Source organism: Rhea americana, unplaced genomic scaffold (assembly GCF_003343005.1).
Source record: "Rhea americana isolate MKP2758 unplaced genomic scaffold, rheAme1 scaffold_12, whole genome shotgun sequence".
NCBI classification, from domain to species: domain Eukaryota; kingdom Metazoa; phylum Chordata; class Aves; order Rheiformes; family Rheidae; genus Rhea; species Rhea americana.
This window is the reverse complement of record NW_028185261.1, coordinates 4,983,131-5,008,779: the sequence shown is the minus strand read 5'-3', so window position 1 is coordinate 5,008,779 and position 25,649 is coordinate 4,983,131. Positions and strand designations below refer to the sequence as shown.

The window sequence follows — 25,649 nt, the reverse complement described above, 5'->3', positions numbered from 1 at the left end:
GGCCTGCTCGTGTATCGGCCGCTGCGGCGGAGCGCGGGGAGCGGCGTTATGTAAGTGGCGGCGGGCGGGCGAGGGCAGGGGCGGCAGCGGCTCCGTGGCGCCGGGTCGTTTTCCCATCAAGTCATTCTATTTATCTCTTTTTTTCAGAGCATTTTAAAATACCCTAATTAACTCTGTTTGTGAGAATGAATTGCAGATCGGAAATTACTGAATTGATATACACCGGCACCTTTTTGTTCTGTCTTTCTCTCTTAAAAAAGAAACGCTGGCCTTTATTCCTAATTTCCTAGCAATGCTGCAAGACCGTGGCGTATTTGGCGTAGGTATGGATCCGTTAAAGCGGTGGTTCGGAAATCGTCTGCTTCCCAGAGGTGCTGATGCTTAAAATCGCCATCTGATGTGGGTTTTGCCGTTGCTCCTTCGTTTGATTTTATTTTGTAGCTGCTTTCGCATGCTGCGAGACTGCGTTGTCCATCTCCTTCCCCAGTGCTTCAGCAGTGCAGATACTATGGACTGACAGTAAGCGAAACAAAAGAACTCGCGGGGCTTCTCGGGGTGAGTTCGGTGTCCAAGGTCGAGCAGCAAACTGCAGTGTAACTTGTGTGTGCCAGTGTAGCAGCGCAAAAGTGTTYGCAAATCTTATTAGAGAGTTCAAGTGAAAAGCGTTCCTTAAATAGACTTATCTCTTACAGAACAGAGGAAAAAGATTGCTTAGTGAAGGTGTGAGAAAATTGCTCTTTTTGGAGTACAATTAGCTATATCAGCTCAATTTTAATGGAACTAGTATATTTAATTGCATTCCTAACAGGTTTTTCTATTCTCCAGATGATTAACTTGTGGAGTTATACCAGCTCATAGATTAAAACCTCATCAAATATCTCACGGTTTCTGTATAATTGTTTGCTCTGTGACTCTTCTAATAGCCAGCTTTTGTCCATATAGCTGTATAGCTGTAATTAAATTGTTCTATCTTGGTATAAATGACATGACCTTGACCTTTAGTRGTTAAGCAAGGCAACTGGTATCACCGTATTTTATATATTTAATAGAACATTAACTATATAAATAGTACTGTATAAAATAATAGTTTTATTTTAATTTGTTAAAAAGTTTGCACAGCAAGAGGACTTATTTCTTCTCTCCATTTTACATGAATCAACAGAAATGTGTGCCACTTAAGTATCAGATGAGAGGATTATTACTTAAAATACCCTAAGGAGTTTTATATTTAAATTGCTCTTTTTTTTTTTTTAAATATATGTAAGTGGCAGGATGTATTTCCAGAAAAAAAATGCAAAATATTGTAGGGTTTGTGACTGAAGACTCCTTAATAATTTTTCCTTGCTACAACAGGTATATTTACTTTTACTGGAGTCACTCAAGCTTTCTTCTTCYAGTTCCTGATAATTTGCTATTACACTTCCTGAGCCTTCGTAGTGATTGTGAGCCATAGAGTTAGCGTGTTCTTAAGTGGTCTTTCTTACCTTGTCTTTTGTTCTTAGCCCGTTCCAGGAGCTTATTCCTAAATCTCGGTGATGCTCCAAGGTTCTACTGCTGTTTTCTATTTTTTTTCTTTTTTTTTCCCTTCCCCTTTGGATTCCACCTAGGAGCAGCAAAACATTGGTTCATAAACTCATGCAAAAACAAGCAATTTTCTTTCAAGTGCTGGTGTAGAAAGCCTGTGCTCTCTATATATGTTTGGATGTTTTCTATATAACCATCAAAAGTACAATTTTGCGTACGACTCTTACAGTTACTGCACAGCTGAACTGCCCATCAGACCAGATGTCAAAGATACTACAGTTATTGAATGATAAAGCACTACAGCTTTCTCAACAGAAGAGTCTCTACCTCTTGATCTATTGCATGTGCTGCTTGAGACAGAAATGTCCTTTTTTACCTCTTTCTTCAATCCATGCTAGAGATGAAGACAGAGAATAYGAATGTTACTGCTTCAATTTTCTTTCTTTTGCACGTGTGTGCAGGTTATGTACAGAAATCTACACTTTGATGCCTCGTGTTTTTTCTGAAGTACAGTCTACCACTGCATTTTTTAGTATGACAGAAGTGAGTCTTTTTGTTTTGCCCAATATATGAGATATCAGTGCAAGTTTTCTCTAGGGATTCTTTTGTGTATATTTCCTTAGATTTCTGAGAATTTAATATCTCAAGCACCACGTGGCTTTGTCTCAGGAGACTCGTACACGGAGCATGAGCCCTCTAGTTCAGCACCTCTGTGCCACACTGGAGAAATTACTCTCAATGATGTTAATATTGCAGTGGGATATGGAGAAGAGAACTGCCAGAAATTCACATCTTAAGGATAAGGGGATAAGGATAAGGTGTACTTGTGTGCATGYGCCTGTATTTTTAATGTGGATATATACAATAAGCCTGTCCTAATTAAACCATTATGTTTCATGTATAGAGCAGAAAATAATTGTCTATTTCTTAAACACTAAACAACTCAATTTCCAGAGATTTTTTGGATGTAAGTGATTATTAAGGATTGGGAGACTTTCTTTTTCTTTCTTTTATCCTTTTTTCTTTCTTTCTTTCTTTTTTTYCCTGGTAACTAATTGCTTGCTGTATGAGAAGCCTGCAATGACACTGGCATGGGAAAAGGTAACCGTTTTTACAGATAATTTTTGTGGGGAATGTTACTCTGGGTACTTCTAAAAGGAATTTCCTCAAAAACCTCCTTAAGGCTTATATTTCATTTTTAAACTGAGTTTTAATGAGATTAAAAAAAAATCCTAGTGGAATACTGAAGTAAATGCTTGCTTCTTTTATTGGTTGAATTTGCTGTATCAAGATTCTAGATGTTTGAGGAAGCAGCAACAGGTTATTACAGCAGTATACAAACCAAAGTGAATATGCTCAGGCTATGTGAAAGATGGTGAATTTTTGGCTGATTCAAAACACAGCTTTGGTGATGACAGATACGGAAATTCTGCAACTGTAAGAAATCTGATGGGGAGGAAGATATGTAATAAAGTGTAAAGTAAGGAGAACTGTATTTAAAAGGACTATTACAAAATATTAGAGAATGTGGACTGATAGCAGAGTTCTTATGAATGGTGTTACTTACTTGTTTTTTTACTGGTGTTTGTGATTAATTGCCGTATTGCCATACCAAGGTTTTCCAAACTGTAAGTACAAACCTACAGCTTTCAGCTATTTCCTGTAAGTCAGAGTGTAGACATAAAGGCAATTACAAATTGTCTTTAAATGCTGTTACGTACATTCTGGTGAATGTGTTTCTAGCATAACGCTCTTTCAGGATCATTCCCTCCAGAGGRGTTGAAAAACAATGGAAGATGTTTTCAATGCGAAAGGGGGATCAGCTAAAGAGCTAAATGTAGAAGATAGTACAAGGACCTATGAGTAATGATGTACAAGCAGGCATATCGGTGTCTTTTAAGGAAGGTTCTGGGCTGAGTAAACCAGTTAAGAYATTAAGGGAGGAAAAAAATAATACTAAAATAGTGGGGATGACCATTGAAAGAGGAAAAAATAAGGTTGAAGCTGAGCAGGGCGTTTGTACCACGTGAGCTCCGGAGGTCCTTCCAGCAAAAGTACTGTATGATTTTAACTGTTTTGGCATTAAAGGCAAAACTCAGACAATTCTGTTTGGTAGTTACAATAAATAGATGGTGCATAGTAACTTTGAGTTATTTTCTCTGTAGTATTTATTATTATTGTTATTAATGTAGTATTTATGTAGCATTATTTTCTCTGGAACATGAAGCATTTGTCAGTAGTTTAGGTTCTAGTTTCAAATAAAATCTCTTAGCATGTATTGAGAGACATATAGAGCTATGGATGGCAGTAGCGGGGAGTGAGCTGCTGAATTTCCAAGCTTCTCTTTCTGAGAAAGGTACAGGCAGGTTGTTCAAATGTTTTAAGCCCCTCAATTACAAATTGAAAGAGGAAAAAAAGATTGCATTCCATTACTTGTATGCACTTACTGYTTTAAAAAGAGAAGCTTTCAAGAAAGAAGGAAGATGGAGATTAAAAAGAGTAAGAGGAAGAATCYGGAATGTGTTGTAATGTGTTAAAGATTAGAATAATTTTTATGCTGATCCTTAGAAATGCCTCACTGTAGCAGACAACAGCTGTATTTTGAGACCAAGTTAAATGATTACCTTGTTGGTTTGAGTTCATTAGAGACAGGTGAAAAGGAAAGAAATCTTAGTTGCTTGTGAACTTAGGGTAGCATTGCAAGAACTTCGTAAGTAACAGGTGACATGTTGCATCTGTAAAAAAAAAAAATCATGATATTTTCCATCTGAGAAACTTGATTTCCTGGTTGTCTCTTGGGGGTGGTATTTGTATTTCTAGCAGAATCTCTTATGCTTAGTCCCTTAATCAAAGTTTTGAAATTTAAGCCCCCTCACAACTGCAGTGGAAAAGATTTATAAGTCTTTCTCTTCACATTTTTTCACATTCTTCAAGCTGAGAATAAGATGGATAAGTGGAATCTTCTCCAGAAGTTTGCAGATAGGTCTCACTGGGTGGGACCGTACTCAAGACTGGACTTTCTAACTGCTTTGCATTCTTAACTGTCTACTGAAGTAAAAGACTTTTGTCTCCATTTTAGAGTGGATATTAAGAGCTGGAAATGTTTCTGGTATTGAAACTATTTTTCAGTTCATGTGAAGCTTATTTTTCAGTTCATGTGAAAATTTTGATACTTTCCATCGCAAAAGGTGTGCTTAACCCTGCTGTCCGTGTTGTAGTCCAAATGGAGATGTGAAGGAACTTAAGGCTTCCTTACATAAGAAGCTGGATTAGTTTATCTGCGTGTGATACTGACTGTAGTCCTGCCCTCTAATGCAAATACTGTTCTGTTGATAGAAAGCTATTTTGTGCCAGTGTATTGATTCCKGTTGAGTTAGTGAGTTATGTTTGTAAAGGATTCAAAGATATTGAAATAGTGTGTTAGAACCTATTACATCAGTGTAGTAGGGTACACCTCTGGGGTTGCTTTGTTATAAAAACAACTGAATGCAAAGTAACTAACATTTGTGTAAGAATGAGCTATAAATCAATTTAAGGTACCTTATCTTGGTCAATTACTCTTTTTTTTTTTTTAAAAAAAAAAAAGATGATGAATTGAAAAGTTTTCTATTGCTTCCAGTTAGGAAACACCCGTGAAGATATCTTCTTGTGTAGAAATCCATCTCTTTTTGTAATGTGCTTTCACAGCAGTTCTAATTCTTCTGTGAGGATAAAACTCTATGTTCAGTGAAGTAGGAGGAATAAAACAGCTTCAAGAGCACTGCAATATCTATTCAGCTAGTTCAGTGCAGAATCAAGAAAYGGGAGAACAAGAAAAGTGGGGATAAGGCTGAGGAGAATTCACTAATTTTTGAATTTTTAAGTTGAAAGCATGGAAAATTAATAGGTCAAGAGCAGAGGAGGAGTTTATACTAAACGTTCCTTTCCAGAGCGGCTTAGATCTTGAGTATGGCATACGTGTCTGCATTGAGAATGACACTTGCATGCACACATTCGAGAAACAATCTGAATAAAAGTAATGTGAAACTGTAATTCTAGGAGTTAGTCAACACTGACTAAATCTCTTGGATCCATACAGCTAATTTAGAAAACACTTGCATGTCACTGAAGTAATTTGTTGGAGAGTGTAGCGGAGAGGTTATTTAAACTCAGATTGCCCAAAGAAAAGGCCCTATGAAACCTGTGTCATTTGGTGAAGCTATGCGAAAGTGCTGTGCAAGCAAAGCAGATCTTAGCTACATCTGCCCAGCTCTGACTGATCCGATTAATCCTGTATGGACTGGAAAATGAAGAAGCAATAGAAGAACTTTATTCTGTAATAGATGCTAACTTCAAACTTTTTCTAACACATTTGTGGTGGGAGACAGAAAAGTTACAGAAACCCCGGTAGTGACTGCAATTTGACCATAGGTAGGAAGAAAGTCAGACACTGGCAGACATAGAATATGCTTATGCTGACAATTTAAATTAGAAAGCAATAAATAATGAAAATAATAGCTGGAGGGGTTGGTGGGGCACAACACACATAGACCTCTAAGGCTGTCTGAACAGCTGAGGGTGGAGGGGGAACAGCTTGGGTTAGGGGCCAGGCCACCATCCGGGGCTTGGATGCAACGAGTGGCTGGGATGAGTGCCTTGGGTCTCTGGTGGCAGTCTGAGCTGCACCTCCATTCGTGTGTGCTGTGCCTGTGTCCATGTCATAGACCAGATGTGTTGGACTAGAAATTGCTGGCCATGCACTCTACCCATCTTGCTTAGTAAAAACAATTTCAGAGTATTTGTCACTGAGTGGTGTGTTTCTGTTCTTGCGGCCACCTCACTCTGTTCCCCTGTGACAAACCTAACACTAGGATATGGATAAGGTGATGTTAAAGAGGATTTGGATCAACAGGAGGCTGCTTGAACATCTTGCCGGACTGACTGCAAACTGGTGCACTCATGGTTCTACCTCTGGTTTCACTTCTGGCCTTGCAGTCCCTCTGCCTCGTGTGGTTAGCGCTGTTTGTGCAGTGGGATAGCTGGTGGATGCTTGTCCTTGCTTTTACCATATGAATGCTCTTTGGCTTGGCCTGCTCCAAATTTCCTGACTTGTTAATTTATGAAACTTTGATTTTGTTCAGGAAATCAACTTTAAGCTGCTTTTTCCCCTCCTATCTTGAAAATACACTCATGAAAATAAAATTCCACCTTGCTTGGAAAGTAACGGCACTGTTATTTGAGAAGTAGCACCTTTTTGTGAGGGAAACGAATCCATGTAGGCAAAGGCTCATCTTCTGACGTTATGATTTTTAAGGTTTTGGCTCTAAGAGAAAAGCTTCTTAGATTTATTTTTATGGATTTATCTTCTGGGGAAACTGGAAAGAACAAAACCACAGAGGTAGAACCACAGACATGGCAACGAATATACCAGATAAAGGAATTACAGCTTGAAAATGCAAAACTTGTGTGCTTAGTTTAGTGACAAATGGTTCCTTCGGAATGTATTAGGTCAGCTGGGGGAGGTTGACAGTGGAAGTGATATTTGGTTAAAAGGAAGAAGTTTGAAAAGAAAACAGCTTGTTGAGATCTGAAACTGGAAGTTGTTTTTGAGTCATCTTGGGGTCAGAGGAGAGAGAAGGATAATTTGTGAGCGTGACACACATCCCTCTGGAAAAATAATTACATTTCTTTTTGGTTTAAGAAATTTCTTAGTTTATTTAGTGTATTTCTTAGTTTTAATGTGTTTCTATAAAACAAGATTTCTTCAAAATTTATGTGTGGAAAACAGGATGGGAGTGATAGGAAATGGAGCTGTAAGTTACTCAAAAGAGAAATCCGGATATAAAGTATCAATTCCCCACTGGTACTAGAAGGTTAGTTCTGTAACCTTACAAATTCCATATCTTTCATTGTAATGGATGTCATACAAAAAAATCCAGCTTTTTTTTGCCTCRGTTTGTCAGCTAAATTAATTTTAGATTTCCAGGTTTACTTGCACCTGACATCTTTGCTGCCTTTGTTTATGTAACACCTGGTAACTATGGTCAAGTCATTGTTGCCAACCTGTTTTAATGTTTTTGAGTGACAAAATCACAGGCAAAATTAAGCAATACTCTGACTGAAAAAGACAACATTTCTTTAACTCTCCCAAGCTGTCGCCTGTGTTTTTGWGGCTGTGCAAATATACCGTGTGCCGCTAAGCATAAAATAGGTGTTCTACTGGAGCAGACTCTTTTCAGTCCCTTTTGTGACTAGTAGTGTAACCAACACAAAAAGTGGTGCTCAGTTTGTAGTATATGATTCAGTGACATGTATGCAAAATTATCTTTGAGAAAAATAACAAGATATTTTCTTTAATAGCTGCACATTGCAATCTGGAGAGTGAAATATGTCCCCTTCCCACTCACCGTAAACACAGTTGTGTGGCAGAACCTACAAGGAGAAAGAGATGAAGATGAGTGGCTTCTATCTCATCTTCTAGTTAATAGGATAATAGTCCCTTTTCTTGTGAAGTGGGAGTTCAGGATTAATAGGATAGGACTCAGATCAGAATATTAGGATTAGAATTAGTCRAAGTGACTAACCCTCAGGCACAAAACTGCTTAGTAATTCCATCTGCTTATGAAATGTCTTTGAGTTTGAGGAAGTAGTTTTGAAATGAATCTATGATATGCTTTTTAATTTCTTTTTTTCTGGACATATAAAAATTGCTTTTGGATCTGCAAAACAGCTGGTTGCTCCTCTTAATTGTAACAATGAACATAATTTCTGTTCATAGCTCACGTCTTTTCTATTATGGTTGCTATCTATCCTGAAGAAGAGACACAAATCTAAATGATGTTTTGCATGAATTTCACTAAGAGGAGGAGAGATAGTGGCAGATTCAATTATTGCTTTTGAAATTTACAAATTACAACTCATAATTTCCTTTCTTTTTAAAAAAGTATATTCTAACTTGGCCAAACCTATGTAAGATGACCCTATGAACTRTAAGTTCAGGTAAAGGAGGTGATAAAAGAACTGTATTGTAATCACWTGGCCTTTTCTAAAGTAGTGATATTTTCCATAATTCCCTTTCCACTCATGTTTTAGGCTTTCCATCTGAAATRTCTAGACTTCTAAAAGATTTTTTTTTTAATTATGTAATAGTTAATTGTTAATAGTTCTCTTAACATTTTGCCCCTTCTTCATTACCTTATTTTTCTCCTAACCATGCCCCCCTTTTTTTTAATAGATCGAAGTATATGCTTGTCGTCTTTGATGTTTGCACTTTCTAACAGATGAAATGTTACTGAATTAGTTAATGCAGTTTACCTTCTCTCTGCTCACTCTCCCAGCAGAGTTTGGGAGGCTCTCAGGAAGACATGCCCCCACTTCAAGAGGGTAAAGAACTGCTAGCTGTTAGAGTTGGTTTAAAATCGATTATCRCTTGTAAATCGATTGATCAAAATTACTAATCAAGATCTGCAAATAACTGTCTGATAAAAAAACAAAACATACCAGTAACTGTTTAAAGAACATTGCTAGTCTTCCTTTTCAGTGCTGATCTATGATGCACTAAATCTTTCTTCATTAATTTAAGAGGTATTACAATCCCATTAACCACTTCAAAATATATATATTTTTTTACTTACTGCTTTATGATTATATGGAAACCTTGCTCAATGTCTACAGAAAAAGTAAAATCAAGTTTAAACAAAATGCTTTGAAATTCACAAAGTAAACATACCAAGGAAAAGAACTTGTTTTCCCAATAGACTTTGTCCTAGCAATGCAGGGTATTTTTTTGTAACAACAGCAAGTGAAGTATTTTATACTTCTTATGTTGGTGATTCTTTCAAGGTGGGTTAAACTTTTAAACTATTCTCTAACATATTTAAAAGTAATAGATAGGAATATTGAATGCGAGTTTCTTATGTAGAACTACARCTGTCAGCAGAAATAAATGTGTATGTGTATTGTGAGTCCAGAAAGTAATTCAAGCAGACCTTTCTGAAGTATTTTTTTTAAACAGTCTCAGTATGCTGCAAAAATGATTTTCAATTCTTTAGGCTCTCACAAATTGCAGCATAAAAAATCAATACTTTTCCAGCTAATGTCAATTTTTTCATTAAAGGATAAATGAGAAGTATGAGACTTCTAGGCTTCTTTGGCTTCTATGCATTTCCCAGACAGTTAATCTTTATTTATCATTATTTTTTGTAGAATATGTTCTTAATGCTTGTCATCTTACTCTCTTTGCCAACCAGGGCTTGTGTTTAAGAGTTGAAAACTCAAAGGATGATGGAACTGTGTGGATTTTAAAAGCCTTTCTTCAAGTAGCTCAAGTTAGGAGAATGGATATTTTATTTGAGGAGATCAGTCTAAAGAAATGGAAAATGAGCTCTATCATTGTGTAATTTTCTGTTAACTCAATAATGAGATATTTTGTGGTATCTTCATAGTCACTATAAAATTGTCCATTCTTGGTAAATACTGATATTATGGAGGTTTAGTTTTTCCATTTAATTTTTCTATTTTGAAATGTTATTATTTACGCATCCCTGAACAAAGGTTTCCTATTAATATGTTGGCAGCTGGCCAAATATGTTTAATTTTTTTWAAAAAAATACTTGTTTGTTGTTTTAATGCTCTCCTAAATATCCAATAATATATGTCAAAAATACCTTAAGTCTGAATTAGATATTTTTTATATCTGAAGCATATATGCACTTTGTATTTAAGTTTCATAGATTTAGCAAAGAACACCATGATTAAAGATACTGGGAAGGGTCAAAAGTGAAATACAGCCGATGTCAAGTATGGTTTTTGCTCATTATTTCTATTTTTACTAATAAGGGCGTGTGTTTGTGTGAGCAGAATGCAGGAGGCAATAGCGTTTTCTCTGCTAGCTTAAAAAGTAGAGAAATAAGATACTTTAGGTCAATGATGTTCCATTCTGTGAGGAGATAAATCTTGCAAATAATGGTATTTCAATTTATAAAAGTTTCTCCCATGATGTTTGCTTTTAACATTGTGGCAAAGGTTGCCTGAATAATGTAATAGCAAACATATGTTTTAGCAGTGGACGACAGGGACTGCACGGTATGAAGCTTCATCAGTGATCCACAGAAGACCTACATGAATAAAAAAATATCCCTGAAAAAGAGATATGTAGATATCAATTGAACTCTATGTAGATGCATTCAGCAAATTGGCTCTATTGTTCAGAAACTTTAAGCAGGGACTGAATATTTTCTACTTTTGGAGACTGCAGATTGCAATGGACAATTCTGATTYTATAAACTTGAATAGTTTCTTTAGGTGCAGCACAGGTGCATGCTGAACAGCAAAACATCAACCAGTCAAGGCAGTAGCCATAATCACAGCCCCTAAGCACAATGTACTTTGTATCTACTGACCTCTAGGGCTATATAGTTTGGCTAGCAACCCTGCAACAAGATCCACAGCATATTTCAGTATTTTTCATCGTAATTAATGTTTTACATATTTCAGCATGTTTAGTACCATATTCCAATTCCTGCTATGCACAAAAATATTTCTCATCTCTGTTATTAAACAGTCTAACTTTAAAAGGTGAAGTCAGCATTAAAGAAAAATGTATAAGGCTGTTTTCTGCAGAGAGACAGTAAATGACAGAGAGTCAAAATTTAAGCAAATCATTTCCAGTGCTATTACTGGAGGATTTAGGAGAGATTATAAGGTTTTACAAAGAGTTTTGAATAATAGAACATAAATATTTGAAAGCTTATTACTAAATAACAAGGAGGTATTAACAATAGACTTCAAGATCATAGTGGTCATTTGTCCCAGTTGCCCGTTGTCTTGCTGAGGATATTCAGGCTCTGATTGCAGTTTAGAATTTAAATCCAGAGCATATCCATAGCAGTCCATAGCAGGACAGAAAGTTTAAAAAAGGGAGGGAGGAAGGGATGAACTGAAACTTTTTAACTTTTCCAAATGCATGGGYGAATCTTAGTTTGGTAAAATAGATGCGATTTTCCTGCCTCAGGATATGCGCTAAAATCAAAGCAAACAGGATTAATCTGAGATTTGCTTTCCAGAACACTGTGGTTTTAAATTAGAAAAAAAGGTACACTTTAGATTTTCGTACCATTGGATCGGTCTTTTTATTAACCTTCCTTTTAGAATTGTGAGTAGTCAGGAAACTTCTAAAATACTTGTTAGGCATAGCTATGTAAGAGTAATATAATCTTACATGTCCTTTTTTCTTGCTTAGCATAYTTTCTTGATAGTCTTTCAAGAAGTATTTTACTCCTATTTTATGATGCTGATAAATTTGGGAACAGGTACTGTATACAGCAGGAGAGTTCTAGATAAATTACTGTAAGTGTCTCGGCTGAGATTTCTGACACATTCGCGTACATGCTAACTTACTAGCCATTGTTGAGGACTGGTCACTGTAGTGTAAATAAAATGAATTACTTTAAAAGTTACTACTGTCCTTACAGTTGGAATGATTTCTCCTCCAAAGGGAGAATTTTGTAACCTGGAATTTGATATGGAGATAAAAAGGTGGTAAGATTAACAACATGTTTTAGGACAGTTTATATCCTATAATGTCATAAAGTTTTTTTTTTTCTTTTTTTTTTTCCTAAGAAAGTGGATAAATTAAGTTTTTCTGGTCTGTTCATTCAGTATAAAAATATATGTTAATGAAAAATATCAACTGAAAACCACTGGATAGTTCTCACTTTTGAGTAGAGCTCAGATTCTTCTTGGCAATTGAGWCTGCTGATGTAACTTTCTGAATGTTTACTTGTAAAAGTGACAGTATTATGACTGGTAGTGCATAGTAGTTTTTTTAGATAACACTTATGTATAAATATATATCCCAATGTATTTTTACTGTCTGAATGATAGATAGCTCAGAGTCAATGCAGCCCAACAGTTTTATTCTAGGGAATTTACAAATACTGAGCTGCCCTCCACRTAACCTGAGCTCACAATTTGTGAATGATAACAAGGAACAGAGGGAGAAAATTTTAGCTATGTTTCTATTTTTGTTGTACTGGTTATGGTTTTTCATATAGTAGGATTTTATCATTTATACTTTAGGCATTACTTTTGCACGTTATATTRTTATCAGAACTATTCCAAGGTCTAGCGTCTGCTGTCATAGAATCATAGAATGGGTAAGGTTGGAAGGGACCTCTGGAGATCATCTAGTCCAACCTCCCCGCTCAGCAGGGTCACCTAGAGCATGGTAGACAGGGTTGCATCCAGGCGGGCCTTGAATATCTCCAGAGAAGGAGACTCCACAACCTCTCCGGGCAACTTGCTCCAGTGCTCCGTCACTCTCACAGGGAAGAAATTCCCCCTCACGGTCAGGCGGAGCTTCCTGTGCTTCAATTTCTGCCTGTTGCCTCTTGTCCTGCCATACGGGACAACTGAAAAGAGTTTGTCCCTGTCCCCTTGACACCCTCCCTTCAGGTACTTGTACACATTGATCAGATCCCGCCTCAGTCTTCTCTTCCCCAGGCTGAGGAGGCCCAGCTCTCGCAGCCGTTCTTCATAGGGCAGGTGCTCCAGCCCTCTGATCATCTTCATAGCCCTCCGCTGGACTCTCTGCAGTAGCTCCATGTCTCTCTTGGACTAGGGAGCCCAGAAGTGGATGCAGTACTCAAGATGAGGCCTCGCCAGGGCTGAGYGGAGGGGCAGGATCACCTCCCTCGACCTGCTGGCAACACTCTTCCTAATGCACCCCAGGATACATTGGCTTTCTTGGCCACAAGGGCACATTGCTGGCTCATGGTCAAYYTGTCATCCASCAGCACTCCCAAGTCCTTCTCTGCAGAGCTGCTCTCCAGCAGATCAGCCCCCAGCTTGTRCTGGTGCCTMGGGTTATTTCTSCCTAGGTGCAGGACYCTGCACTTGCCCTTGTTGAACCCCATGAGGTTCCTCTCTGCCCAACTCTCCAGCYTGTCCRGGKCTCTCTGAATGGCAGCACAGCCCTCGGGTGTATCAGCCRCTCCTCCCAGCTTGGTATCATCAGCAAACTTGCTGAGGAGGCACTCTGTCCCCTCATCCAGGTCATTGATGAAGAAGYTGAACAGGATGGGACCCAGTACTGAGCTCTGGGGGACGCCACTAGCCACAGGCCTCCARCTAGGCTCCGCGCCACTGATGACAACTCTCTGAGCTCTGCCTTTCAGCCAGTTCTCAATCCACCTCRCTGTCCACTYRTCTAACCCACACYTCCWGAGCTTCTCTAGGAGGATGKTATGGGAGATAGTGTCAAAAGCCTTGCTGATGTCAAGGTACACAAYGTMCACTGCTCTGCCCTCATCTACCCAGCCAGTCATTCCATCAGAGAAGGCTATCAGATCGGTTAAGGAGGATTTCCTCTTGGTGAATCCATGCTGGCTACTCCTGATCACCTTATTTTCCTCCATATGTCTGGAGATGACATTCAGAATGAGCTGGTCCATCACCGTTCCAGGGAYGGAGGTGAGGCTGACTGGCCTATAGTTGCCTGGATCCTCCTCCTTGCCCTTTTTGAAGACTGGAGTGACATTGGCTTTCTCCCAGTCCTCAGGCACCTCTCCAGTTTTCCAGGACTTTTCAAAGATGATGGAGAGCAGCCTGGCAACAACATCCACCAGCTTCCTCAGTACCTGTGGGTGCATYCCATCCGGGCCCATGGATTTGTGGATGTCTAKCCTGCCCAGAAGGTCTCTAATCCTATCCTCCTCAACCAAAGGAAAGTCTTCCCTTCTCCGGACTTTCTCCTTCACATCCAGGCTCTGGGATTCCTGGGGGCTGCCCTTAGCAGTGAAGACTGAAGCAAAGAAGGCATTCAGTAGTTCTGCTTTCTCTGTATCCCTTGCCACCAGGGCCCCCGCCCCGTTCAGCAGTGGGCCCACATTTTCCCTAGTCCTGCTTTTGCTGCTGATGTATTTGAAGAAGCCCTTCCTGTTGCCCTTAACATCCCTTGCAAGACTCAATTCCAACTGGGCCTTAGCCTTCCTCGCAGCATCTCTACATACTCTGACTGCATTCCTATAATTCTCCCAAGTAGCCTGTCCCCTCTTCCACAATCTGTGTATTTTCGTCTTCTGTCTGAATTTGGCCAGGAGCTCCTTGCTCACCCATGCAGGTCTCCTGCCCCTTWTGCTGCACTTCTTACTCATAGGGACGCACTGCTCTTGAGCTTGGAGGAAGTGATGCTTGAATATTAGCCAGCTCTCCTGAACAACCCCCCCCCCCCCGCCCCAGACTGTCAGATAGTGTTAGGAAGTTTCTCAGTAGCTATGCAGTCAGTAGACAACAGTAACAGAGGCTTCAGTCCATGAGTTACCACATGCATTAGAAGTTCGGGTGAAACTGATGACTTGAGTTACAGTTTCAAACCCAAACTGTTTAGCTCTTCAYGGGCAGCAAAACATGAAGTAAAACCCTCTATCACATTTTCTGCTTCAATTGTGATACACAGCAGTTCTATTTCATAAACAAAAGGGATTTCTCTGAAGTAGGAGAGAAGATGCTTGTGTTTTATTCACTTTTATTCATACWAATTTATCCATAGAATCCTGTCAATCTTTTGTTGAGTCTTGCTTTAGAAAATCCAAATATCTGAGCATCTCAAGTGAGAATAAAAAGTTCTTGGAGTGAGGATAGCGTTCACTGATTTATCCAAGTTAATAAACAAGGAAAGAAGTACTACTTAATAGATACTGTTGGATGAGAGCATAYGATAGTCGGCATGTGTTCTGGGCTCTGGCCAAGACCTCACATGTAATCTGGTCACTGTTAACAGCAGTGGTGGAGGCGTGGGTAGGATCCTGGCATTTGAGGATACTTGCAATGTAAGGGTAAAGAAGTCTGATGTCATCATGAAAGAAAATGTCTAGTAATCTGTTAAATGTTCCCCCCCACTTGGGTGAACTGTACGTTGACAGTCAGCCCTAATAGAATTGCAGATACGTATTGTTCCTCCTGAGAAATTGGCACAATAGTAATTGAAACAACCAGATTTATGTTTGGCTACTGTCTGCTGGAAGTCTTTTGTTATCTCAAGTCTGGTCTAATTTAGATCATTTTAAAATTTGTGTTAAATACCWTATGTATATATATATTTTTTTCTTTTGACTCTGTGTCAGTACAAAATGGCTGTTCATTTGGTGCTAGTGTATTTTATGAAATTTCAGCTTACAGTCTTTAACATTAAAAAGTGGTATTTAAAATTATCTGGTAGTACATGCTGCATTTGGGGTTTTTTCAGATTTTCTCCTACTTTTCAACTTCTAAATATAGTATTAATTACATAGAAATAATTTGCTTTAATTGAAGATCAGTGTGGATCAGCAAGAGTCTGTGATTCTGTAGTATTCCTGTTCCTGCAATTTGAAGCACTTGAGCAGTATCCTCCTAGAGCACCACTGAAGTAAATGAAGTGCTGTATGTTGTGAACTCCAAGGGATACATATAAATATCCATATCAACACAAGCAAAAATGCCTTCCAAAAATTAGCTCAAAATTGAAAACACAGACAAAAATACATTGAAATACATTTGTTTATTTACTTGGAGTTATCAAGAAATGTTTTAACTCCTCGGTAATTCATATAGTTCCTCTGAAAATTAACATACTGCCAGTAGTATTAATTATAAGGCTAATGCTTACTTTAATTTTCCTGTTATTTATTTCTTGAGTGCAGTTCACCACTGTCATGTGTATTATTAACGTTTCAAAACACATAATTTATAATAGAGAAATTAATTGTTTTCTCTTTCAGCCTTAAATAAGAATAATATCTTTTTGTATCTATTTATATTATGTTTGTTAAAGCATCATTTTGAAATTGAAAATACCTCTAAGTATGTTTATGAAAGATGAAAGCCACTGAGTGATAGTGCCAGGATATCGTTGACCTTGGGGATGTAATAAATGCTAGTGGCAGCATTTCAGGATGCAGAACATCTTGATAGTCCGTTATCTGTGACCTGAGCCTCTTCAGATGGTCTTGTTTGCAAGTGTTCTTAGTGATAAAATCTTCTTTCTTATGTTAAAGAACAGAAGTACTTTCTATGGACAGTGAGAGTTTTCTGAAAATATGAAACACTCTAGTAATCAGCTACTATGGAACTACTATTAAGAAACAACTGCTACCACATTGTGTTGAGAAACTACTATGGAAGTGCTAGAGGCCAAGAAAGTTTGACCAAAAATAATTGCTGTACATGCTTGCAAATCTGCCAAAACAAAGACTGTATTGGTGCTTCCCAACCAAATGAGGCTAAATATATCCTCCTGAAATTACTAAATTTATATCTCATGTTCAGTTTATTTGGTACTAATCTCAGGCTTTTAAAACTAGGATGGTCCATGAGAAAAAGTTGAGTTATAGTTGAGGCAGCTTCCTCAGAAAAGTACTGCTTTGGACTGTGTGGCAACTTTGATTTTGAAAATACTTGCCTTTTGAAAATGCTTTGAAAATACTCTTTATTTCCAAATGCAAGACGGGTAAGGAATGGCTGTAGCACATGATGTCTACTTAGCCTGGCACACTGGATTTAGTAGTCACTAATAGCAGGCAGYGCTGTATGCTTTCCTGTTTTGCTCTCCATGCTTCCCCAGCGCACGTTCAATAAGTGCTTTTAGTGCTTTTATGCTGGGAGACTTCCTCAGCCATTTTTTTTTTAAGAGATCATGATAGATCTTTCCCTCACTAGTTGCTCCAGTCATTTTCTAGAGCTTAAATTTGGTATGCATATGTGCTTATTTTAGGGTGCTGCAATGTCTGTAGGTTTGGAAGAAAATCAGAGAAGATAAAGACATTACACACAGCAATGTGGGTTGATTAGCGTTGGCTGTAGAAATCTTTGCATGTCACAGTGCAGATATTAAAGAGAAAATAYAGTAAATGTAGTTAAAAGAAGAATTGGAGTAATTTCCCATCTTTCTGGTAGGGTCTTAAAGAACCCATTTTAAGTTTGAGTGGCATCTGCCATGTGACTCACCGGTTTGAATGAAAAATTCAGGCAGATCGGTATGTCTTGGATCAGGCAGAAAATATAGGGAGGTAATACTTACATCCACAGAGTTTTGATTCTGCTGGAATACCAAGTACAGTTTAGGGGTAACTGTATCTTTGCTAGTGAATTTAGATTAAATTCAGCAAGTGCTTTCCACTAAAGGAAAAATGGGGAAAACTTTGAGAAGCTGAAATATCATTTGAATATGTTAGCAATGAAACACTCATTTTCATGTGTCTTGATGTTGCAGTTGAATTTTTGTTTCCAAGTTACTGGAAATCTGTCTTTTCTTCCTCCTTTTGGTCTCCAAATTGAAAAAAAATCCACTATTGATACAGCTAAAGTACATTTTTTCTTCAGTCAAGCTTTTGCGGTTTATGAAACATGTCAATAAACATACCCAAGGAAAAACCTGCTTGTTCCAAAAATGAAAAGCTCTCCTAGCATATGGTGAGTTTCTTTTGAGATGCAAAATATTCATATATTGGGATGAACCTGCTGGAGGAACTTTGAGGCAATAGCTACTGCTCTCAGTGTGTCAGCCTTTATTTGTTTTGATGGAGACTTACTTATCTGGGAATTTTTCTTCCCAATATCTGAAAGATGGTAATAGTAGCCTGCCAACCTAATGGTGACACTCTATTTCTTGTAGAATGCTGCCGTGTATAAACAGGTTGTTAATTTATTTTTTCAAGCCATGAGAAACATTTGGATTTGCTTTAGCATGAGTCTGGAATAACATCAATGTGTCTGGCATAGCTGGCACAGTAATTGTTGTAGTCTTGTATGACAACTGTGTTGTACGCATGTTATCCTACATGACTGTAGTTGCGGAGTAGATTGGATTTTATACACACTGAAATGTGATTGCGTGCAGTGCTGCTTCACCTGTTTWTCCAGAGCCTCGCTTGCTATAGCAGCAACCTGTGCTCGTTGTTGCAGCGCTAGCATGACCTTCACGCAGACCAGGCAAAGCATCTTGTTTGCTCAGCATCCCAAAAGACAATTAGGAGTGGTTGCCTGAGCAACGTAACATCCTTGTCAAATACCACAGGGATAGCTGCAGTGCCAGTGGGAATATTTCATCYGAAATGGCATGCTTCCATTCTCACAATGGTACGGTACTGAAGGAATGTTTGCTTCCCATTTATTTTTATCTTTGCTTGGACTCTGCGTTTTGCTGAGGTGATGGAAAATAAGCAAAGGCAGAGAGTAAACAGATGAGTAGGAAAAAAAGTRTAAAAAGCAGCATCAGTGAAGAAAGGAATTGCCTGGGAAATAGCAGTGGGGATGGTCTTTGTGGACACAGAATCAAAGCAAACAATGGAAAAATCAAGCAGAAAGAGTGATGAAGTGGAAGAAGCATTTAAACAGAATAAAACCAGTTAGAAAAGGAAAGTAAGGAAAATACTTGAAGAAACACTGAGAAGAGGGAATAGATAATGGGATTAAAATATGGGAAGGGAGTCTTTTCTAAGCACGTTGCCACTATTTTGTTAAAATGGTGCACTCTGCATGAGAGGCACTGTTTTTGTCTCTGTCAGAAAACCTGCATTTCAGTATTTTGTCTCTTTTTTTTTAATTAAAAAGAAATCAACAGATTTACTGAATGTTTTGATGCTTAAAGTTTTGTTTCCCTAATATTAAACTACCAAAGATTCCTTCTGGGTGCAGGTGGCTTATCAGTCTTGTGTGGTTAAGGCACACTCGTGTTTTGTAGCCAACAGCACCCAAGGGAGCAATATGGCTAGTATCACAGCTGTCTGCCTTTCTTCTTCTCTGCTTGAATGAAGAGCTACCCATTTACTGCTAGGATAACCGCAGGCAAGCCTTGGCACCAGTCCAGACAAAAGGCTTACACTCTTCATCCTGCATCTATACTGGGATGCTGTAGCCACTTTACTGCTCTAAACCCACCTTATTTTCCTAATTCTGTGCCATAAAGTCTTTGAATTCAAGGATTGCTCATGTACTATATGATGGAATTGTTCCATCTGTTTAGACCCTTTAAGCTTTTTAAAAAATTTCAGAGCAATACAGAGCTCTAATCTTGACTATTTTCTTTAATAAATTTTAAGGAATCCTAAGAAAAGGAAGACCTTCAAAATAAAGCTAATATGAGAAAAGAACAAGCACCCCCMACCCCAAAGAATTAAATAGGAAATAATGTGGCAGTGTTTTGCTCAAGAAGGGTATTTGGTACCTGAAGTATCAAAAGGTATTTGATATCTGAAGTCCCATTAAAAGTCATTTTATTCTACCACTTAGATGCAAGTTCCTTCAGTTCTTGRAGGAGGACGTTGCTTGTTAGTTCAGAACTACTTTTGTTTCTCCTTTAACTGCTTTACTGTTGTACAATCCATTATGTCTGATGTCATCTTTAAGGCTTTTTTCTCCTGTGGTTTGATTTAATTTGATCAGCAAAACCTGTTATGTTGATGTGTGTCCTAATCTATTAAAATCTAATTTTCCMCGGTCATTATAAGTACTCTGCTCTGTCAGCTACTTTTAACATAGCTGCTGCTGCAAACAGTCACAGTCGCTTACAGAAGATACATGCGTGTAGAATTGGGTTCAGAAATTGGGGTACACTGACTTAAAAGCCACAGAGCTCTAACACCAGCTACAACAAAAATCATATAATTCTCTGGATTGCTTATTAATTGGTATGAATTTATTTGATGCTTTTATGGGGTCAGCTTCTTCCTATCTATTCATGTCCTAATTTACATTATAATTCAACCAGAACATCCTCATGTTATTACGTGATCTTTCGATATCAAGATGAAGATTTGATTATCTATCCAGGTTCTTGCAGGAGCATCAATTACCAGAGTAGCTGAGCTCARTGAACTTGCTACAAAAGTAATGATAGAGGTTGCCCAGTCCTGGACCCTCTAAAAGTCAGTCTGCATAGTACTTCACTTCAAAAGGCATACCTTTTTCCTTACGAGAGTCTGAACTTGATTGTTTTTTCCTTTTTTTCTAGCATGTTTAGAAACTTTGAGTAATTCCAGTAGCTAGAAATATAAAATAGTCATCTCACCATATAAAYTTGAGCAGATTTCTTATACGAGCTTTGAGTGGCCAACTTGCTAGCTATATTATCTGCTACTGGGAATTCTTGTTTTACTTTGTTTTTTGTTTACTTCCTTTCACCAGCTCCACTAAGGAGAGGTACCTCCTCTCCTCTGTGCTACAAGTCCACAAGCACTGCTGACATATGCTTCAGCATGAACTGCTGAGTATCCAGAGCTGGCAGAGAGTAAGCCACTAATTTTCAAGTCTAAATACAGATTTAGGAGGTTAATCTATAAGGTGGAACTAACTGAAATGGAAGTGATACATTTTGTATTCTGTTCTCCTCAGAATAAAGCCTCTCTGTTTATATAATAAAGATTTTAAATTCATTTGAGATATTTTAAGATTAGATATTTTAGATGATTTAGATTATTTAAAGTGTATCTATAGATTACATGTTCTTTCCATTGCTGAATGGATCTTATAAATAATAAGCAGAGAGACCTAGCTTCCTTTCCCCAACATTTAAGGAATTGTATCAGTTTTATTCAAATGATCTTCTGTTTACCATAGATTCAAAACCTTTTCTTTGTATATATGTATTTAAAGATTCATAGTTTTTATCAGTTGATAAAAYGAAAATTATTTATGTTCTTATACAATATTTGATTATCTTTGTACCTCGCAAAGCTGTGTGTTTCACAAGCTGTCCAGTAAGTTCTGTCTTACATATGTCAAATTTCTCCTGTTTTAAACAATACATTTATTATAATTTGAAATAGTTTTAATTGTAATAATCTCATTTTAAAATAGAATTTGACTCTTTTATAACTGTAGAACTTTGTTTCCCTTCCAGTTATCTCCTTCACGTGCAGCCCGTTTAATCATCTTAATTCTTGTCCTGATCCTGTATTTCCCAGGAGATTTCTATTTTAATCTAGTAAAAATAATAATACATAGAATTCTGAACTACTTTCTGTAGGCCGGTTATTAATGTAATTGGGAAGGGGCTCTCTGGCTGTGTGCCCCCCAGCTGTGTTCCTGTGTTGGAGTGCATTGTCATAAATCATTATGCAAGTCAAGTGGGCTGGTGACTCACCGAGAGGTTAAAGTCAGCCTGGACTGCACCTGTAATTCCTACAACAATCTTATGGTATCCAGCTGATCTGCACTATGTATATATGTTTGTGTATAAACATATATAAAAACATTCTTAAACCAATTTCGTTTAGAAATGTAGCAGTATGGTTATAGAAGAAGAATTACTGAATCCAGCCTATAGTATCACAGGCAGTTCTRTAGTGGACATTAAATCCAGAAGGTTTAGAAAAGAACGTGCTCTGATCCTCAGTCAAGAAATATGCACAGCGTTATGTCTTTTAAAATCTCAGGAAAAAAAAAAACTGCACTGTACTGCCAAGACAGCAAGACTGTTTGCAGTGTCTGGAGTTACCACAATGACTTGCAAAATGCTTATGCTCGTATGTCCATGCTCCATTCTTACTCAYTGTCTCTCCATAAGCCCTGTCAGTTTGAGCTAAAGGAGAAATTTGTTCTTGATTCAAAGCCTGGTAAGATTAGCCCTGGAAGTATGTAAGTTCTCAAGAAGTTTCTCATTACCGTTAGGGTCGTCAGTGCTTCCTGCTTAATATCTGACATATAACTTTAGTAAAATCTCTGATGGTTCAGGATCCCTCCACAAACCAGATGTGAGTGGGCAAAAAGTGCTTCCTGGTTTCTGCAAACTGTTGGCAGCAGCAGTGGAACATGATCTGATTAAACTAAGGAAAAAGGAACAGCAAAGCCATTTTGTTCGATATACTTTCCAGTAAAGTCTGTTGTCTTCCCATTTCTGTAAAATCTGACTAAGTGAACACAAACCAAGCAARTAGTTCTGCTTGAAAATGTGTGCCTTACTTCTGGTATGAATTTGTTAGCTTCCACTTCAGAACGATGTTTAATTTTTTAGATTAGAACAGGCCCAAACCCAGGCCTTATCAAACTGAATATGAGGACTGGTGACTAGGGTGAACCTGTGCTGTGTGCTAAGTAAATGCAGTGGGAAAGGAGACAGTGTACTTTTAAAAAGCTAAATTGCGGTAGTGCTATTTTTTGGTTATATAAATTGCAATGCAGAAAAAGATCTTACATTATTTTGATGTATGAACTCTTACTAAATATGTCATTTGTGARTTGTTTTTATTTACAAACTTCTATTTGTGATGTCTAATAAGCGTAGCAGTGTTTTTCTTTGTATATTTTGTGGCTGTAGGGAGGAAAGGTTGCAAAGCCCACTGAGAAGGTAGTTTCTGGGAGGTGGTGGGAAGGGAGATAAGGGGTCATGAGGGCAGCTGGCTGCTTCTGAATTTGTGTTGATAAACTTACTGAGCTGTGATGACCAGAATGGGTGACACAGAAGTCAGATAAGCTGTGCCCAATGGTAAATCTYGTACATATCTTTATTTACTTAGTTTTCCTTTTTGTACTTAACTGCAGATGATTTTCCGAAATGGACAATACCGTTAATTGTTGTAGCACTGGCTTATGATACATGGGATTAATTAACAGATTTTGGCATAATTTTGGCTCATTGTATCTTTCAGGATAACAGTAATTATTAAACAAAGCTATGTTCTAATCAGGAGAAAAAACAGAGAGGATTTTGTGCATTAAAAACAAAATAATAGTTCTTAAAGATTCAACTGAGGATTCTCRCACTACTGCAGCTGACCTGACTTTTGAGAGAATTTATTTTGGAGTATTGATTCTATGATACCCTAAGGAAGTATTTGGGTAGTTTAAGTTCTTTGCCTCTCAGTCTATATACTGCAGCCAAATCTTACTGTTGAAGAATTAATTTTTTTAATTGAAATTGGAAATTCTGAATAACAAGGGTACAGCAAAGTCTGTCAGAAGATACTAGCATGGTACGACCTATTGAAGAACARTAATTTGATTGTCTATACTAAAAGAAAAACATTTCTTATGAGATATAAAACATCTCATTTTCTGTTCTGGTACATGCATATTTGGTTAAAATGCTTTCCTGAATAAAGAACAATGTGGCAATAGGCTCATAATTTTGACCTTTTAAAAAATTTTTGCAATTTTTATGTATGTGATGAGCTTGAAGGTGCTYTTTAAGTGATTTGTGCTTTGCTTTAGTCTGGGACTGGTGTACCCTTCTTTTGTGTGGCTTCAAAGATCCGGTATGTGGCACTGCCAGGTGTAAAAGGCTCCAGTTAAATGTTCTGTGATCTGGCTATATTGCTGTGGACAGCGATAGGTATACACTGGCAAATTAGAGACTGTGCTGGTCTGAAGTTACTGGTGGTTGATTTTCTCCCATGGTTTTTAAAGAYGATGTATTTGGCCGTTGTTTGGTGTTTGACCTGGCTCTCAGCAATTTTGGCAGCAGTGCTTCACAGAGGGCAGCGCTAGCAGCTTCTGCTACTTTGCAGTGCTGTGAAACTTCCCAAGTGTGTCAGTATCCCAAAGTGCTCCACCTTCAGAACTTCTTCCAAAGAGCAAATATTTAATGGGATTATTTTCTCCTGGGTGGATTTGCTTTGTGTGTTACGTTCCTTGAGAATAGATGCATTGCTTTTGTGTTAAGGGTCATAGTAAGAAAAAAAAAAAAGTGTCCTTTCTGTGGATCTTTTAGATTAAGAAATGAGTCTTGTTAAATGACAGYGTCAGCTGCAGTGACACTATTTTGGTGACTCGCAAATAATTATGCGAGTACTATCTCTGGACTGAGAATACTAATACACAGACTTTTTTGTATTTTTTTTGTCTTGCATCTTCCAAGGTGATTGTATACTAAGAGAAACTAGAAATGGCTTATTTGTCTTCTAGRCTTCTCTGAAGAGTGCAAGGCAGCTGTGGTTCCTCCCAGATTCTTCATTTCACGTGTGAGRTACAGTACTTAGATAATTATCCTAAAGTTATGATGACAGTGGTCATGCATCAAAAATGCCATTTCTGTAGTAAAGGTCATGTGATAGTGGCAGGTTTTCAGGAAATGCTGGCAGTTCTGATGGTGCTAGTTTACTCCTGGAGAGCAGCCCTGTTCCTGTAGTGCCATGCATACTGCAGCCTTTGGTTGGTTCAAAAAAATAATATACTCCACTATTTTTCTTTGAACTTTGGCAACATTTCTGTTTTAAACCATTTATTAAATCATCTCAACTAGGGCACATTTTTAATATTACAAAGTTAAAAGCTTAAGCATTTGGCTGTAGTATATTTGAGCAAAAGTATTTCTGTAATATTTGGCTATTGGTAAAACCGTTCAGCCCATCAGATAGAAAAATGGTCAAAACCTAAAACTTCAGTATTTTCAGATAAATAAGATATTTCAAACTACAAAGTCACGGTCACTTACTGTGATTAAAAATCCCACTTTTGCTGTGTAAGCGTAGCGCGTAACACGCTGCAGAAGGGTCCTGTTTGTGCGCACGGTGGAGTGCAGGCAGTGAGTCAGAAACATTCTGCTGTTTTAACCAACTTCTTAACGGGGAGGCTGATATAAACTCAGCGCGTTCCTTAGCCCGAGCTTCTCTCCAGGGGTTTCAGGCGAGACAGAGCGGCAGTTGTCACCGTGCCTTTTGTGATCGGAAAGCTTGTATTAATTGCACTGGTAACACCAGTGCCTTTTTGGGTATGGTAGATCACTGGCTATTAGTGACCGATAAAATTTGGTTGCTACCGATCTGCTTTTAAACCTGTTGCCTAAACCTCTGACTGTTCCTGAGCTTTGGATTGCAGCTCCAGGGTTTGACATGGGTGTACCAACTTAGCTGAAGAGGAAATTACTAGAATTCTTTTCATAAATAAAACAATGAATCTTGAATTCCAATGCTCAAATTACAAGACTCAAATTTTGGAGCTTTTCTATAATGTCCCCCTGATTTCTTCTGTTTTTTTCTTTCCAGACATACAGAGGAAAAAAAATTGAAAAGTGCTTTTACTAATAACTTTTTTTCTGGTAGAAATTACATGTTTTTTATTGTACCATTTTCTCCAAATGACAGGTAAATAATTGGATATTTGTAGATCTGCAAACAGCTATCTTTTAATTTGTCTCATTATTAATAAAACCCAGCTAAACCACAGTTGAGAGA

General features: G+C 37.9%; 1 protein-coding gene across 5 annotated transcripts in view; it reads left to right on the top strand.

Moving 5' to 3' along the window:
- The first annotated feature begins 27 nt into the window (after positions 1–27).
- Positions 28–25,649, top strand: part of OSBPL6 (oxysterol binding protein like 6) — a 93,432-nt gene continuing 67,810 nt past the window's right edge. For 4 of the 5 annotated variants that reach the window (XM_085322219.1, XM_085322210.1, XM_085322202.1 and 1 more), the window contains exon 1: positions 28–50. The gene's annotated coding sequence lies outside the window, so the exon portion shown is untranslated. Of the gene's footprint in view, positions 51–20,752; positions 20,768–25,649 lie in introns of those variants that run through there. The other variant, XM_085322193.1, reaches the window with a different exon arrangement.